The 17,054-nt window shown below is 44.5% G+C and overlaps 2 protein-coding genes across 6 annotated transcripts in view; one reads left to right on the forward strand and one right to left on the reverse strand.

Annotated features, from left to right (window-relative positions):
• The window catches only part of Pla2g7 (phospholipase A2 group VII), a 42,414-nt gene extending 34,879 nt beyond the window's left edge, over positions 1-7,535 (reverse strand). Inside the window, 1 exon segment of the mRNA NM_001009353.1 lies at positions 7,347-7,535. The gene's annotated coding sequence lies outside the window, so the exon portion shown is untranslated.
• The window catches only part of Ankrd66 (ankyrin repeat domain 66), a 37,851-nt gene continuing 27,582 nt past the window's right edge, over positions 6,786-17,054 (forward strand). The window contains exon 1 of one of the 5 annotated variants that reach the window (XM_087567227.1): positions 6,786-7,218. The gene's annotated coding sequence lies outside the window, so the exon portion shown is untranslated. Of the gene's footprint in view, positions 7,219-11,835; positions 12,019-17,054 lie in introns of those variants that run through there. The other 4 variants (XM_087567226.1, XM_087567224.1, XM_087567228.1 and 1 more) reach the window with 4 other exon arrangements.

Here is a 17,054-nt window from a genome sequence, read left to right on the forward strand (position 1 = left end):
ATGAATTGTTCATCCGGAGAATTTTCCACTTAATACTTCCTGGCTCTGGTTCTGGGAGCAGAAGGGTTAATAATAATTGAGGTCATCAAGGAAGGGCAGTTCTGAGAGCTCTTAGCAGAGCCTTAAAATATTCAATGCACTGACGCATGCCTGTCAGGTATGAGGGTAACAAAATAAGTGATAACTCTCAGGGCCTGGCGACATATCCTTCTGATGACTTAGATGTGAGGCCAAATGACTAGAGAGAGGAAGAAGACTATGATAGCATCTTTATGACGGTTGGCAGCAATGGTAATCAGCAGCACCGTGTAGCATCCCCTAAGTATTTTGTATAAATGACCTCATCTGCTCCGCAGAGCTCAATAGATATAAGAAAACAGAGACGGGTGGTTAAAGGACATGTCCAGTGTCAGAGATAGGAAACAGCTAAGCCAGCACCTGAACTTAGGCCCAGACTCTGAAACAGCACTTCCTAACCTTATCCTGCTTAGCACTCATGGGTGCAGGGGTGGCCTGGCCTCACAGGATGCTTGTAGGAGCACATCTACCAACTAGATGCCAAGAGTGCATCCCACTGTGGCAGCCAGGTATGCGTCTGTACAATGTGAGATATCCCAAGGGGAAGCAAGAATCATTGCCAGTTGAAAGCTACTGTATACTGCTTAGTTCTGCTAAGCAGATGTTGTTCTAGGTGTAGTGTGGAGAATGAATATAAGGGGAAAGTCGGAGAACCTGCAGCTCTAGATTGGCTGTGCTGGTCTAGAGCGTGTAAGTGGCAGATAGGCACAGGATAGTTTTTGAAGGTAGAGTGAAAAGTTACTTAATGTTTTTCTGTCTCAAATTTCCCACCTACGAAATAGATCTACCATTGCTACCTCTGGTCTTCTGTAAAACAAAACAAAACAAAACAAAACAAAACAAAAACAAACAGAAAAAACAAAACAACAACAACAACAAACAAGTTAATGATTGTGCTTTTGAAACATATTATGAATGTTCTCCTAAGAGTATTTAAGATCTTACTACTAATATTATTTACTAGTATTGTGTGATTTTAATTCTGGGTGCTTGGTTTTGATCTAGCAAATCCAAGTGTCTTGGCTTTCTTTTAATTCTGTTGAATGAATTTAAATTTCGACACTAAGATATTTTGGGGGCTGGTAAAGAATTTGCCTCGTGAGGGTGAGAACTTGAGTTCAGGCCTCAGAACGCACCGAAATATCTGGGTGTGGTGGCCCCTTACTTCTATAACCCCGGAGATGGAAAGGCAGATCTGTGGGCTCATTGGCTAGCTGGTCTGGCCTGTGTGGGGAGTTCCAGACCCCAGTGAGAACCGTGCCTGAGAAAAAGAAAAAAGCACCCTAGAAACAGTATCAGAAGTAGCCTTCTGGCATCGACCTAAACATGCAAAGTGTATGTATACCTTTATAAGCACAGACTCACCAATGCACAAGTGTGTGCATACCCACACCCACAAACACAACACAACACAATGCAATGCATTTTACCCTCTCTGGGACATCAGAAACCATCAGGAGAACCACAGTAGACATATAATGACACGGAGGTGAAAACCAACAGCAAATTTAGCATTAAGAGCTGAACATGCTCAAGTCAAATGCAAAGATGTAATATCTGAAACTAGGACTTGGAAAGAAATGTTGGAAAACTCTTCAGAGGACAAGCTGGTCTTTGTCCTGCCCTTGCAGATTCCAAGAGCACACAGATCTGTTGAATGGAAATCTCCATGAGGCAGCAGAATTCCCCGGGAGGGCCCTGACAAGCACTGAATAACTTTCCCTTAGTGAAGCATTATCTCTCACAGGAGGCTCTGCCACGTCCCTGCTTGGTTGCTGACTAAGTTGGAGATGAGGGCTTTGAAGTTGTTTACATGATCTTCCCACAACAGGACAACTCACACCACATGAAGCAACCCCCGCTTCTCCTTCCTCATTTACTTTGAGGTGCAACTTACAAGAATAAGATGTCCTAGTTCAGAAGAAGAGGGGCCCCTTCCTTATTTGCATTGTGTGCTATGGAAATTTCAGCTCTCAGGACAGCCTGTGGGTTAAAGCTAGATGCTAGATGCCATTAGATCTGAGTCAATGTCTGTTTGATTTTGAACTGGGCAGTCTGCTGATTCAGATGGATGACTAGATGTGACAATGATGCTGGGACATAGCCACCCTATTTCTGTAGGACTGGGAGCTCATGTGGGCATCTTTAAAGGAAAGGTTACAGTCTGTTCTCTGTCCATCAATCTTCTTATTATTATTATATTTTATTTGTATGCGTGGTTTATGTCTTATGTACATGAGCATGTAGAAGCCAGAAGCCAATGCTGTCTATGTTACGCTATCATGCCCACCTTATATATTCTCACTCAACTCTCAGCTCCCTTAGTTAGCTAGATTGGCTGGCTTGGCGGTCTCCAAAATGCTCCTTTTCCCACCGTCCAGCGTTCAGACATCACATCCTGTTCTGTATAAGGGTTCCAGAGATCCGAATTTGGGCCCCCGTGCTGAAAGGACTTACACCACTGAGCCATCAATCCTTAGGGCTACAGATCTATTTTTGCTTCATCCATACAGCGTATTGATGCATTGACTCGTCTGAAATATTCAATATCTATCTATCTATCTATCTATCTATCTATCTATCTATCTATCTATCTATCTATCATTATCTTTCAAAAACCAATAACTGTTACAGGTAAATGCAGTCATCTAGTTTTTCTTGAAAACGACCAAAGGGTGTAGTGACATTCAGCTATCATTCCTACAGGGGCAGTCTCCTGGAGTAGAGTGGTAATGGTCAGTTTTTCTCCTGTAAGCCACCAGTAGACTTCTAATTTTGACCTCAGGTCAGGACTGTCCAGTTTAGCTTGTCTCATTTAGTACAGCTTCCCCATGGGTAGAGCACAGACCTGTGCTTTGCTAGATATTGAAAGGCTCCATTAATGGATTTGTGTTGTCTGGGTCCACCTAGCGAATGGCTGAGACCTTCTGAGCAGAACTGTATCTGTCATGAACCACCCAGTTTTCCACAGTTAGTTCCTCAGGGACAGCCTCTCCGTTGGCTTCTGTCCCGACCCTGCATCATTCAGATTGCTCTTAGGTTATTGTATCTTCGCACAAACTTTCCTTGGCTAAAATCCTTGAAGGGCTCCCGGTGCAGTACGATGTGGTCCAGCAGGTTTGGGGAACAATCTGAGGGTGGCTTTGCTCTCTCTAAGACGTTATTCTTATTTCAGTTGTGCAGCCTGGGATGTCCTTAGGTTGCACTGGATTGATTTACTTCTGCCAACTTCTTACTTTTTTTCTCATTTTTAGGGCTTATTTTCCAGTTAGATTTGGAATGAAATCTACATTCTTTGATTTGGCCAATGAGACTCTGAGTGACCTGGTCCCTGCCTCCCTTCTCCTTTCTATTGTACCCAGTTTTCCTCTTCCTTACGCATTTCAGATGCTCTGGCCTTCCATTGTTCTGTCTACACGCTGTACTTGATTCCCCACACACCCAGACACCAGGCTCCTCTGTGTTTTTTTTTTTTAAGATTTATTTTTTTTAATATATGTGAGTACACTGTCACTGTCTTTAGACACACCAGAAGAGGGCATCAGATCTCACTTCAGATGGTTGTGAGCCACCATGTGGTTGCTGGGATTTGAACTCAGGACCTCAGGAAGAGCAGTTGGTGCTCTTAACCACTGAGCCACCTCTCCAGCCCCTCCTCTGTGTTTTTATTTAGGTTTTTATGCTTCAGTGGTCCCAGCTCAAGACATTTTTCTTTTTCTTCAGAAAAATCTCTCCTCAAAACTGAGTTCAAAGGGCCGAAGAGACAACTCCACAGTTAGGAGCCCTCACTCTTTTTGTAGAGGATAAGGGTTCAATTCCCAGCACTCACACAGTAGCTCACACCCATCACTAAGTCTGATTCTAGGGGACCTTCAAGAGTATCAGGCACACACGAGATGCACATATATGCACGCAGGTACATATTTATACACAATAGGAATAAATAAGTCTAAAAACGGAGGGGTGAGTCTAAGAAGTTGGGCTCCTGATAGTTGCCCGAGACCTGTCTACACATTTAAGCCTAATTTCATAGCACTACACCACAGCTCTTGGCTTGTCTTCAAAATGTTTATTATTGGCTGACTCGTCCTGATCAGTCCTTGCTTTTTTGCTTATGTCGTGACTCCAGAATTCTTTGACACTAGAGAGTATATCTAACTTACTACTCTACGTTCACTCCCTGGTGCACAGCATCTATCTATCATCTATCTACTATTTATCTATCATCTATCTACTATTTATCTATCATCTATCTACTATTTGTCTATCATCTATCTATCTATTTATTATCTATCTATCCACCTATTTATACTATCTACCTATTATCTGTTTCAGAGTTCAGGATCGAACCAGGCTTTTTTTCGCACAAATTGCTCAAGTTCTCTACCACTGAGCCATATCTTAGTCCTTGTTTATTTTTATCGAGGCATGACCTTTTTGCATAATTCAAGTCAGCTTTAAACTCACTATATAGGCCAAGCTGGCCTTGAACAGGTGAGATCTCCCTTTTTCAGTCTCCCTAACACTGCAAATAAAGGCCTGAACCACCACATCCGGCAACAAAGTTCTTGACATGGATGAATGAAGGAGTAAATGAACACTGCTTTTACTAAGAATCAGCTATAAATTAATCCAATGAGTATTCTTATAGTAACTTCTCTCCTCAGCTACTAAGTTCACTTAAAAACAAAAGCTCTACAAGTCTACGTGAGTCTGTTCTGTTACTATAAATCATGATATAATATACAATATATAATATATAATATAATACATAATATACAAATACAAAATATGATATATAATACATGATGTATAGCATATAACATATGATATATGATATGATAATAGCTGATGTGTGATTATGATAAATAATATATATAATACATTATGTGTTTACTTATTATATTTAATTATATTTAATATAAGTATATATTATATAAGATATATTGCATATATTGATTTATACATAATATATTTATAATTATAGTATTATACATTATATAATAGCATATAATATAATTGATGTGATATATGTTATAATTATGTATTATATTATGATGTTATGTGTTTTCATAAAATTTATCACAGTAGTGCGGATTGCAGACCACGGGTGGCTGACACTTGATTGAGCAAACGAAGTAGGAACCTTCCTCCTTCCCATGCCATCAGACCACAGAGCTTCCTCAAAACTCTGGAGCAACGTAATTTAGAACCACATGTTCCCTCATTTAACTTCTTTTTATCCAATACTTCCTCACCCCGGCTTTACTTGATGGAAATATCTCTGTGCTTTTTAGGGCCAGTGGGTCAGTCAGGCTTGTAATGGTGAATCATGAAAAACTGGCCCGCTTAAGTTATAGTGCTGGGGGCGGGGCTTCTTGAGAGATGGCTCTATGATTAAGAGCACTGCTCTTCTAGAGGGCCTAAGTTCGATTCCCAGCACCAACATCTCTTCTGCCCTCTCAAGGACCAGACACACAGACTTACAGGCATAAATATATATGTATGTATGTGTGTGTATGTATGTATGTATGTATGTATGTATGTATATTATACGAACGACTGGGATGTGCCTTAGTTTAGTTGACCTAGCATATCAGGGTTCATCCTCACAGAGCAGGTAGAGTTCCTCAGGTCTGGGATCCCACAATCCAGGAGATAAGAAACCAAAGCCAGCAGCTCAAAGTTATTCTCGGCTATACAGCAAATCCAGCCTGGGCTACATTTGACTTTCCACAGAAGAACAAGAAAGTACCCCTTGAAGAAGTCCTTTCCAAAGACCCCCATTCCAAGTATCCCACTGGCCCTTTGCTTAATGCTATAAGCTGAGGCCATCTCAAAGAGAATGCTAAATTGTTTATTTACCGATGGGGTGCCTGGGGATGTGTTAGAGCCCTAGGTATTCTTCCTGACTAGCGAGCACATGGAGAGGAAACGAAAGGCCAGCTGCCAGTCCTTCACACCTCACAGGGGAATCCTCAATTGCTTAAGGAGTGGCCGAGCCTCATCAAACTCCCTCCTCACAAGCTCTCAGAGGCTCAGTATGTTGAACCTTCAGTCTCAGGGTCACTGAGGTCAGTGCCAGCTTGGGATGACAGTCCATGGAACCAGTTCAAGGATGGTGTTAGTACATGGTGAGGGACAAGTTCTGTGTACAAATGCCTAGGAAAGGAAAATAAGCCTCAATTCCCCGTGGCAAGGAGATGAAGGGGCATTCCCAGGACACTAAGTCAGTACGCTGTCTCTTTTATGCGGCTACTAAGGTCCCCTCAGTAAGAACAATCTGCCTGACTGCTGGCACTTCTCCAGCATCGTCCCGACCTTCTCTTTGTTTTGACTCCTGATTTAGGAGTTCAATGTGACTCCAAAATTTGCTTGCCAGCCTCCTTGCTTCAGGGAACACACACACACACACACACACACACACACACACACACACACACACACACACACACCTCCAAATATACCAATCTCCCAGCTCTGCAATCTCATTTGGGTCAAATGTAATTTGGCAATGTGTGCCGCCCAAATCAGATTGCGCGCCCTTTGGAGGTGACAGCTCTGTACGAGTAAGAGCCTGCCAGTCTTCCTTTCTGTCTTCCTCCCTCCCTCCCTCCCTCCCTCCCTCCCTCCCTCCCTCCCTCCCTCCCTCCCTCCCTCCCTCCCTCCCTTCCCACGACCTGGCAGTGATTCCCACGGGATAGAATGGAACCCTCAAGACTGGACCATGTTCCAGTTGTTTCGGTTGTTGATATTTTGGTGTTTTGCTTTTTGGGTTTTTTTTTTGGGGGGGGTGTTTTTGTTTGTTTGTTTGTTTTGGCTTTGTAAAAATCCAGCTTTAAAAGTGGAATAACCATCATTTCATCTGGCCCGCAGTCGGATGCCCCAAGAAAGAGCGGCATTGCTTTATTTTTATAATACTGTTTCCAAACTTCTGACGATCTGGGATATTCCTTCTAAGGAAGTGTGTGCGCACGCGCGTCCCGGGATGCCCGCTAAGAACAACACATTTCCTTGCTGCACTGGGTTTACCTGCCATCCTCTCCCTCTCACTACTGAATTCTTAGGGTGGCTTTCTCGAAGCAACCCGTCACCTCCGCGAAAGTGTTTGTGCGAGCCCTGTTTCTGGGGACTTCAGAGGTGAGTCCTGAACCAAACAGGTTCCAGCCCACCCTCCCTGCGGACCACGCTCCCGCGTCCCAGCAGCAGCCCAGTGACCGCGCCACAAGACCACGGCTCAAGCCATTCCCTGTCTTGGGGCTCCTTACCTGTTCACTCCGCTGACTCCTGGGTACCCTGAGCCCTGGGTGCACCAATGCCACCAGCGTGAGCCAACTCCTAGCAAAGGCTTCCGGAGAGTCCTTTTTCCCCGGGAGTAGGGTATCTCAGAGGTGGGTTGAGCATACGGCTTCTTAAAAACTACCTTCAGGCTCGACCCTCCCCTCCTCGGGTTGCGGTGCAGGAGGGACAGGGGAGGAGCGTGTGGCCCGGCCTCCTGACAGCCGCTCAGGCTCACGCGCACTAGCTCCAGTGCCAGCCACTACTTGGACCTCCTCAAAGGCGTATGAGTCAATCCTGACTGTGTTTGGTGCGGTGATGGGCTCCTAGTTTCCAAGTCTGACACCCGATTCTCACCAGGTTCGCGACGAGCTGGACCCACCCCCAAGCCCATCTTTCCAGTGCCATCCTGGTCTCCTAATCTGCAGTTCCCTGAATCACTGAACCGCCTTCTAGCATCTAAAAAGTTCTGTGTAGCTCTTATTTTGATACTTTGTGCTCAGAATCCCGCTTCACTCCTTGAGGAGACTATGCTCCAGACTAGAAGGCATGCCCCTACCCAGCCCTCTTACTTTGCTGATTTTGAGGAATATAGTAATTGAAGAGCAGTCCAGGGGTTGGGGATTTAGCTCAGTGGTAGAGCGCTTGCCTAGGAAGCGCAAGGCCCTGGGTTCGGTCCCCAGCTCCGAAAAAAAAAGAACCAAAAAAAAAAAAAAAAAAAAAAAAAAGCAGTCCATCTTATAGCTCAGTCTGACTGGGTTATTAATGCTTGTTGTAAAAGCATTTCTATGCAAATGCGAACATTCCCTCCAAGGGCGTGGTTGTGGAGGTGTGAAAAGTTTAATAGAGGAGCAGAAATTTGGAAGATTCTTGAGGGCTCCTTCCCAGAGATATAAAAAGTATAAACAGCCGGGTGGGGGAGGGGATTGGGGACTCTAAGGACTGAAGAACAACCGAGAGATTTGCTTGCTAGGGTGCATGCAAATATGCGGAGAGCTCCAGGGTTGCAGCTTTAATGAGTCATCGCTCTCACCCACGGTGTTGTGGTGTTGTGGTGTTGTGTGGCAAGGATGTAGTTGCTCCTTCCTGCTCCTACGAGTAACCCGTCACGGTGTTGTGGTGTTGTGGTGTTGTGTGGCAAGGATGTAGTTGCTCCTTCCTGCTCCTACGAGTAACCCGTCACCCCATACTTCTATTAGGATCCCCAATACAAACTCACTGGTTCACCAAGTTAGACACTGGGGAAATTGTTCTATGGGTCAGTCAGTCTGAGTTCCTCTTCTGGGGTGCATTAACACGTGTCTTGTATTTCCCCAGAAAGGGTTTCACACAGCCCTGTTTTCTCCTCAAACCTGTCTTCCAATAATTTTTAAACACCTTCAGCTAAAGCTATTTAGAAACTTTAGGGAAATTAGGTTGAAATTTATATGTTGTATAACAGTATTATAGTTCTGATTATTTTTGGTTAGGTTTAGTTCTCCCTAAGTCATATATATATATATATATATATATATATATATATATATACATATATATATACATATATATATATATACATACACACACACACACACAGAGGACAAGGTAGAAGGGAAGATAAATAAGGAAGAGAGGAGAATAGGAGCAAGGGAGAGTGGGAAGGTATATTTGTCCTCAGAGGGACAAAGGACTGCCTCTAGATAAAGAGACAGGTATGGACCATAGGAAAATGGCAGTTTATAAAGGGAAAAGAGAAACCCCCATGTTAGGATGAGGTGTATAATTTTAATAGGCCCGTTAATTAGGTGAGCCAAATGGAGGTTTTTGATTGCTGGACTTCAGTACTTTGATAGCTGAAGCTTGGTAGTCATTCTTGAGAGGAAGAAACAGCCAAATAAGGAAATGGACCTAGGTGGCCAGCTTGAGAGTTCAGCCAGGCAGAGGGGATGGGAGAGAAGGGCAAGGGCTACCAGAGACATGGTTGCCATATTTAAATCTACCAGAGCCCCTTCAGATACAAACATAATAAGTGAGAACCACTTGTAGGGTATTTATGGGGTCCTGCAGATACTGTTCAGTGGTAGGGCACTTACTAGTATGTGTGAGGTCCTAAAAAACCAGCCTGCCTCCATTTTAGGCTTAAAAGTCTTCTGGTAGTGAAGACAGACTAGGTTCATTCCTGTTACGATTAAATCTGTTTCTCAAAGCCTGGGCTATGCTCCACCTGTACCTGTGAAGCCGGAACAGGAACTACATTGTTATACATTGTTATTAACTCCCCACTTCCTACCAGAAGTGTCTGTTCCTATGCCCAATGTATCCTGCAAACCATGTTTTTCTGTCTACACTGAACTTGTAACCCCACGATGTATGTTCATTCCTGTTCATTCCTTTGCCTTGCTAAACTCCTGAACCAGTGACATATGATTGCCCTTTTGCCTTAGAAAATATGCCTTCCCAGATACTCCGGTGACTCTCCTTCCACTTGATAGATTCTTGCAGTTCTTTTTATTGCCTTCTTTTTAACAGCCTATTATCCTGGCAGCTGTTTTTTTTTTTTTTTAATCACATTTTACCCCACAGAAACCCTTGAGCCCTGAGTCCCCTGCCCTTCCGTCTAGGTACTAATATCTAACTATCCCCAGAATAGGGGCTTCAAAGGCTGGTGAGTGTCTGCTCTCTGAAATCCTGGTTTGGGGAGAAGCCACTGACTGGCCAGTCTAAATAAAGTTTGCTTAATCAGAACATCGTGGAATTGCTCCCCACCCTACCCCACCCGACCCCACCCCACCTATCGGGTCTAGTGTAACTTTAACTGCAGATGGTTCTGTAATGCCTGCTCCAGAAATGAACCATGCCTTTGTTTCAAAAAGTTTACTTATAACCATCAGGCAACCCTACCTATGTTTCAAAAGGTTATGTGACCACCTACAACAGCCTTGTTATGACTGCCTGTTGTTATGACTAATAGATTTCTCTGCCAACTCAATATGCCAGTCGGAGGTGAATCAAGACTATAAAAGCAGGGTTATTGAGAGGCAGCTCCCAGGCTGGCTCACTGATCTCACAGGAGACATTCAGAGGAGTTGAAAACCTGGGTTAAAGCAAAGGGGTTTCATAGAGCTTAGGTGAGGAGTGATGATGTGTCAGCTAGGAGCTGGGGTGGTGCCTGTTCATGGTCAAAAGCTGAGCCCCAGGGTGGTCACTATTGTGTGGGTTGCCAGAAATGGGAGAGGAGGGAGGATGATGTGTTAGACAGTTTTCTCCATGAGGGAGGGGGTGAGGGAAGGAGTGCACACAGGGTTTCCTGGTTTGTGGGGGGCAGGGCGGTAGGGGGGTGGGGTGGAACAGGGGTTCACCTAACAATGACTACCTTCTTGTGTCCACCTTGCAACCCTGTCTTTGTTTCAGGAGGGACCAACTTGTTGTGCTTCTGTTCCACTGCAGTAACCTAGCCTATTTTGCACACCAAAATCCCCGATTTGGAAACTCCTTACCTCTGACCTTTAAAAAGCCTTGTCTTTCCCACTTCCAAGTCTGACCTCTGCAACCCCACCTTAGGAGGAGGCAGCCTCTATACATGAATTTAAAAAAAAACAAAAACAACAACAAAAAAAAAAAAACCAAAAACCAAACCTTGCTTTAATGAATTTAGCCATGATGATTTGGGCCCTTGTTCTTTCTCCTCCCGTCCTTGGGATTAACAGTCCTAGGTTCACCCGTCGGGGTTTAAACGAAACCCAAACGAAAGGAACAAACAAGGTTAAGATATGGCTGTAGCTCAAATGGGAGCAAATGAAGAGGGTAAGAACCCGGAAGTAATATGGGAATCTTCCCGGATCCGTGAGACGCTTTCTGAGTCCCACATCGATCCGGTGATAGTTAAACTCCCTTCAGAGTGGCGGAGTCAGGCCATGTGGTGAGGTGCCTTTCCTAGTGGCATCTCCAGTGAGGGGATGAAGAAAGAGGAAGGTCACCTGTGCTTAGAAACTGGGAGGGAGATGATGAAGAGGCAGTGTCACAGCCCTGGCCACAACAGGGCAACTGCGCACATTAAACCAGAGCGGTTGACAGAACACGCAAGCTCTCTGAAAGCTCAAACCTGACCAAATCTCAGTACGGAGAGGCGGGATAGACAGCAAGTCCCACCCCTAGATAAGGAGCTATGGGCAATTGGTAGCTTCTGACAGTCAGCACAATGTTGTGCGCTGATAGGTGGACCGTGCTCCAGTGAAAGTTCACAAGCCTGTGAATATACGGGCAGCACAAATGACCTTCACCCATGGGGGCGGGGAAATGCAGAACCTCATAGGTAGGGAAGGGGGTGTGGATCTGGGAGGAGTTACGAAAATGCTAAGAATAAATCTTTTTGTAAAAATGATGTCATACCCGTTTCCCCCAAATCGGATCAAAGTAGAAGAATAAAAGTCAGAAGTGGATATTCTTTCATAAGCTTGTTGTGGGGCACCCACCCGAAAAGACTGCCGGGACATGGGTTTCAGCCAATAGAGAGTTCTTAATAGCCGGACGTCAACTACGCTTGGGAGTTCAGGATTCCAATGAAGCCCTGAACCTTTCTCAGGGTGAGCTTTTAAGCACAAAACCCATGTTCTGGGTTGACGTACTTCAGTTCGGGAAAAAAACAGTGAGCCAGAGGCAGAACTACTGAAGTCAAAAGTAAAGGTTAGTACATTTAGAGACTTTCCCCGAATTATGGACTTTGATGGGTTACTCGGCCTTTGTCTTCATTTTGGCAGGCGGTGCGGTCCACACGCTGGTTTTAAGGCCTGAATGGTCTTTCCTCCGTGGTAGTAGTTTTACTAACAGCTGGAGCCCTGTTACATTCCCCACTGGTCTTAGTGACAGAGTCAAACCACTGACTCATGCTACTTTAAAGAGGTGTGATTGAGGACCATTAATTCTACTGAACAGATACACAATTGGCCAATAGTTTAAGGTTCAGGGGTCCACCAGTAACTGACCCGAAATGAGAATTAAAGACCCAGCCAAAACCGATAGCAGAGTAGTTAGCCCTGGTGACAAGTGGTATTATCTGGTTAATGTCTTTGTCTCTCTCTGGCTTTTTGAGTCTTTTTCCCCCTCGACCATGAAAAGGTTTTTTAAATTAATCCCGATCAATTAGCATAGAAACAACATTTCCCCCCCAAAGCCAGACATAGTTTCCTTTATCTCATGAGAAGTATGTCTAAACCTCTCTAATTTTGTAGGACCAATCCTACAAGGGATTCTAACTTGTTTTGATACATTTAGGTTCCTGTCAGCCTGTCTACTTGGTTTGGACAGCATCAGAGGGCACATTAAGTCAAACCATTAGTATATGCCCAGAAAGTAGTCTCAGGAGGTCGGTAATATTTCTATTATCCAGGTGAAATAGCCTCTAAGGCAGAACAGCAGGCATGAGAATAAGGGGAAGTGTACAGGTTAAAGGCTTTGGAAATTAGACAAGTTTCAGCACTTTGTAACTCTTCTCATGTTAATTTGACTGCCCCAGTTACAATGAGTTTTGTCAGTCAATGGGCTGATGGTCTGGAGTCTGTTAGTTCCTAGTTCTATGCACCACAGTGGATAGGGAGTGTGTAAGCATAACCAGTAGTTCCGGCCGATTTCTGGGAAGAATTAACTAAGCGATAGACCTTGTCAGGAATGGAAAATAGGGATGGAGATCCTTAGCTTCCTGGACTCTAGACCTGGGTGGTTTAGGAACCAAGATCTGGAGACCTGGGTGGGACAACTTCTGGTAAATCTAGCCTCAGGGTCCCTTTCTGTGGCATAGAGTCTGATGCCCCAGCTTTTTCCTGTTTCCCAAAGGCCAGAGTATTTTTTAAGGAATTTTCAAGGAAGCCTTAGTTTCATAATCCCAAGTTTTAAGTCTATGCCTGACGCTTTAGCTATTAATTGAGATGTTTAGCTAAGAAAGCTGGGCCTTTGTGAGACCCCCATTTCCAGGAAGAAACTTAACCAGGGAATCAGCTCCTGGAGGAGTGTTCTAGTAGTTTCAATCCATGTGAGGAACTCTTCTGTCTACCCAGAAAAGCTATCTATAAAAATTATTATGTATTTTTATCTTCCCCTGGCTGACTAGATCTCAGTGAAATCAGTTTTCCCAGAGTTTGCCAGATCAAGTTGACCTTTCCTTTGTACCCCATTCCTGGCTAAGTATTCTCTGTTTTGGATTTATTCGAGCACAAACCTGGCATCTGGCTAAGACATTCATACTAGGCTATCCAGTCTAGGTATAACATACCTTGACCTGAGCAGCTCAGAAAGCTTTGTAGACCCCAGATGAATATGAAGTGGAAATTTCTGGTTTCTTTGGAGACTCAGTTGTGTCCTGTGATGTTTTCCAGAAACTGTCTTCTGAGAGGATGCTTTTGCTTAAGCAGACGTGTGGGAGGACATTTTGTTGAGAACAGACGTGGTGTGTTTTTCTGGACGTAGAGTGGAAAAGGGTGTGTGATGGTTTGCTAGAGTGGATGCTTGAGAGAACATGTGATGGTTGGGGAGGGCATAGATATAACCCAACAGACAGTGGACAGAGCTTTGTGTTGTATTGTATTGTATTGCAATGTATGTGTGTATGTATGTATGTATGTATGTATGTATGTATGTAGTGTCTTGGTATGTCTTACTATTCTTTGCTGTTCATCATTTGTGGTGACTCCATAGAAATGCACAAAAAACAAAACAAAACAAAAAAAACCTTCTGGTGGTGTTCTGACAGCTTCTTGCCCCTTCCGCTGACTTTTGGCAGAGCCTCTTGGTTTCTTCGGGCTCGACCTGCCGTTGATGATTCCTGAGTGATGTTTGCGAAGGGATCGAGTTGCCCTGCTGATTCCTGTGAACCGAACTGCTGATATCCTGATAATGCAGAGTAAAAATGCTCCAAAGAACTATTTCTAAACAGGTCTGAAACCTCCTCTGCTCTCCTAACCTTCCCTTTCACTACCTCTGCAGCTGCTAGGGCTAGAGCTGAAGTTGGAGCTGTTTTTAAAGCCTCGGATGCCTTTGGCTTAGTCTCAGTCCATACTGGGGCTCAGTGCTCACTTTGTGTGTGTGTAGAGGTAAACTCTGGTTTCCAGAGGTAGCAATACCTCTGTACCTCATGAGCCTGTCTCTTAGCCTTTCCAGTTGCCATCTGAAGGATGCTGGCAACAGTTCTACATGGAGAGAGGATACTTTTGCCTCCCCTCAGCTGGGAGCCAAGATAGGTAGCCTCTGATGTATCAAGTTGTGCTTTCTTCCCTGACATTTTGCAGCCCAAGATCTATACCTCTGCGAGAAGTCCCTCCATGGCCCTCTTATAATATATTCTCTAGAAAAACCTGTCACAGAGGAGAAGGCTATCAGCATTTACTGTCTAATCAAATAGGATTGGAGAATTTTTAAATCTCTGGGACAAGCTGACCCATGTCAGTTGACTGTTGTAACCTCCCTCTGAGCTTGTCTGTTTCCAAGCAAATATGAGTTGGCTCACCACTGCCAATGGGAGATTGTCTTCAGCATCTTTCAGGTTCAGGACAGCATGTGCCTATTTCTCTGGAAGAATCAGATTTATGGAAATCAGAAGCCCCAGGTTTCTTCACAGGCAGGAGAGGTGTATTTCAGGGTAGCTGGCAGGCTACCAGGGTGCCTGTCTCTCTAAGCCAGGCAATATGAACTGCAATTTCCCTCTTTTGTTCCCAGAGTCATTGGGTATAATTTAATCTGGTTGGGAGTAGCTTAACTGATGAATAGGAACTTGGGGTGGGGCCAGTCCTAGGGGGTGGGGAGTTGACTACTGCCCATACCCCAGGACTCTTTGTTGTCAGTCTGAGAGACAGTCCCACTGGATCTTTGATTGGAGATGGAACGTTCATCTAGGAGACAGTCTTCTGACAGATGTAAGATGCCAACATGTTGCCGGGTACCTGTAAGTCTCACTGTGATCATCAAAAAATGTGACAGTGCTCTTCCGTTTATGCAAAAGATCTTGTCTCTTGGCTGATTTTTTTTTTATATTAAGCACCTTTTGATCTACCTCCAACAACTGGGATCTACTTAATACCTTTAAACTTTTCTGACTTTTTATAGCTTTTCCCTAATATCTGAGGCCAATTGGGTGATGAAGGAAATCATTTTAGCAGCAGAATTTAATTCTACTAAAAAGGACCTAGCAAAAAAATTGTTTAAAATCTCCTTGGTCAGTGTTGGACGGAAGGGAAAATATGCTCTGTTGAGTCTGTGTTGTTTGGCAGTAAACACCTGCCCAGCCCAGGGACAATTATTATTATTAATTATTATTGTGTTGTTGTTATATTTTACTTTTTTCAGAGAACGGTGGCTCTTAGTTTTCCAACTCTGTAGATCACTGGTTAAAAGAGAGACATACATCATGGAAAATGAAGGGATGGGACTTTCTACTTTTTGGGGCCTCAGCCCAAGGAAATTTCCCCCCTTTCTGGGCTACTTAGAGCAGCCCAGGAGTGGATGGAATACTCACTTGGGGGAACTATTCTCTCTCTCTCTCTCTCTCTCTCTCTCTCTCTCTCTCTCTCTCTCTCTCTCTGTGTGTGTGTGTGTGTGTGTGTGTGTGTGTGTGTGTGTGTGCATTCCACTTAGATGCTTAGATGGCATGGGTTCTGGATGAGAGGTCCAGCCCTTCTCCGCCCTCACATAGGGACCAAGGCTGTGAGTAGGAGTCAAACAACAAAACAAGCAAGCACTCCTGGAACAGGTAGTGGTGTGTGTGTGTGTGTGTGTGTGTGTGTGTGTGTGTGTGTGTCTGTCTGTCTGTCTGTCTGTCTGTCTGTCTGTGTCTGTCTGTCTGTGTCTGTGTTCTCTGGGCAAGTTGGCAGAGAAAAAATGATTCAGGACTGTAGAAGGAATCTCTTCTGTCTGTTTGGAGGCTTCACCTGTCAAGTAAAGCTGACTGACCAGTAGGAGCCAGGATGCTGGTTCAGAGCAGGGTTTGGAAGGTGATTCACCCGGGAACATAGAGAAGTACAGAAGCTTAGGAGCTGAACAGAGGAAACCTAGAGTAACAGGATGATTAATGTATGAGCAGGTCAGGAAACAGCCAAAGCTTATGACCAAGGATATTCATAAATATAATTTGAGTCTCAGAGTTGTTATTCTGGGAGGTCGCGGACAAGAGGAAACCCTCCACTTTTACACAGGTCCCCAACAAGAGGGGCCACAGGCCTTAAGCCAGAAGGTTCTCATACTAGAGGAAAACACTTGCCAATACAGGGAGAAAGAACTGACAGAAACACATAGAAGACACAAACATACACCACACACACACACATACACACACACACAGAGAGAGAGAGAGAGAGAGAGAGAGAGAGGAGAGAGAGAGAGAGAGAGAGAGAGAGAGAGAGAGAGAGAGAACACCAGGGATGGCCACCACACCTCACACACCTGCACATGTAGGGAGAATCTAGTGTTGTCTCACATGGTTCCCAGACACTGAATCATGTCTGACGTCTCCTATGTGTCTAAACAGAAGGATCCTTAACCCAACTTACCTCTGGAGGTGACAGCCAAGGCAACTTTCTAATTTGTTTCCTTCTGATGTGGAGGTGTCAGGTTCCTCTGAAGCATTACGGAGCAATTGTTCCCTGCACATCTCCTAGGAGTCCCCTGACCACCATACTTTTCCTTGCTCCAAGGAACTCAGAGACACTTTCCCCACCCCCAGTGTCTCAAGGTCTGGT

The sequence above is a fragment of the Rattus norvegicus genome, chromosome 9, assembly GCF_021556685.1.
Source record: "Rattus norvegicus strain SHRSP/BbbUtx chromosome 9, alternate assembly SHRSP_T2T, whole genome shotgun sequence".
Taxonomy (NCBI): Eukaryota; Metazoa; Chordata; class Mammalia; order Rodentia; family Muridae; genus Rattus; species Rattus norvegicus.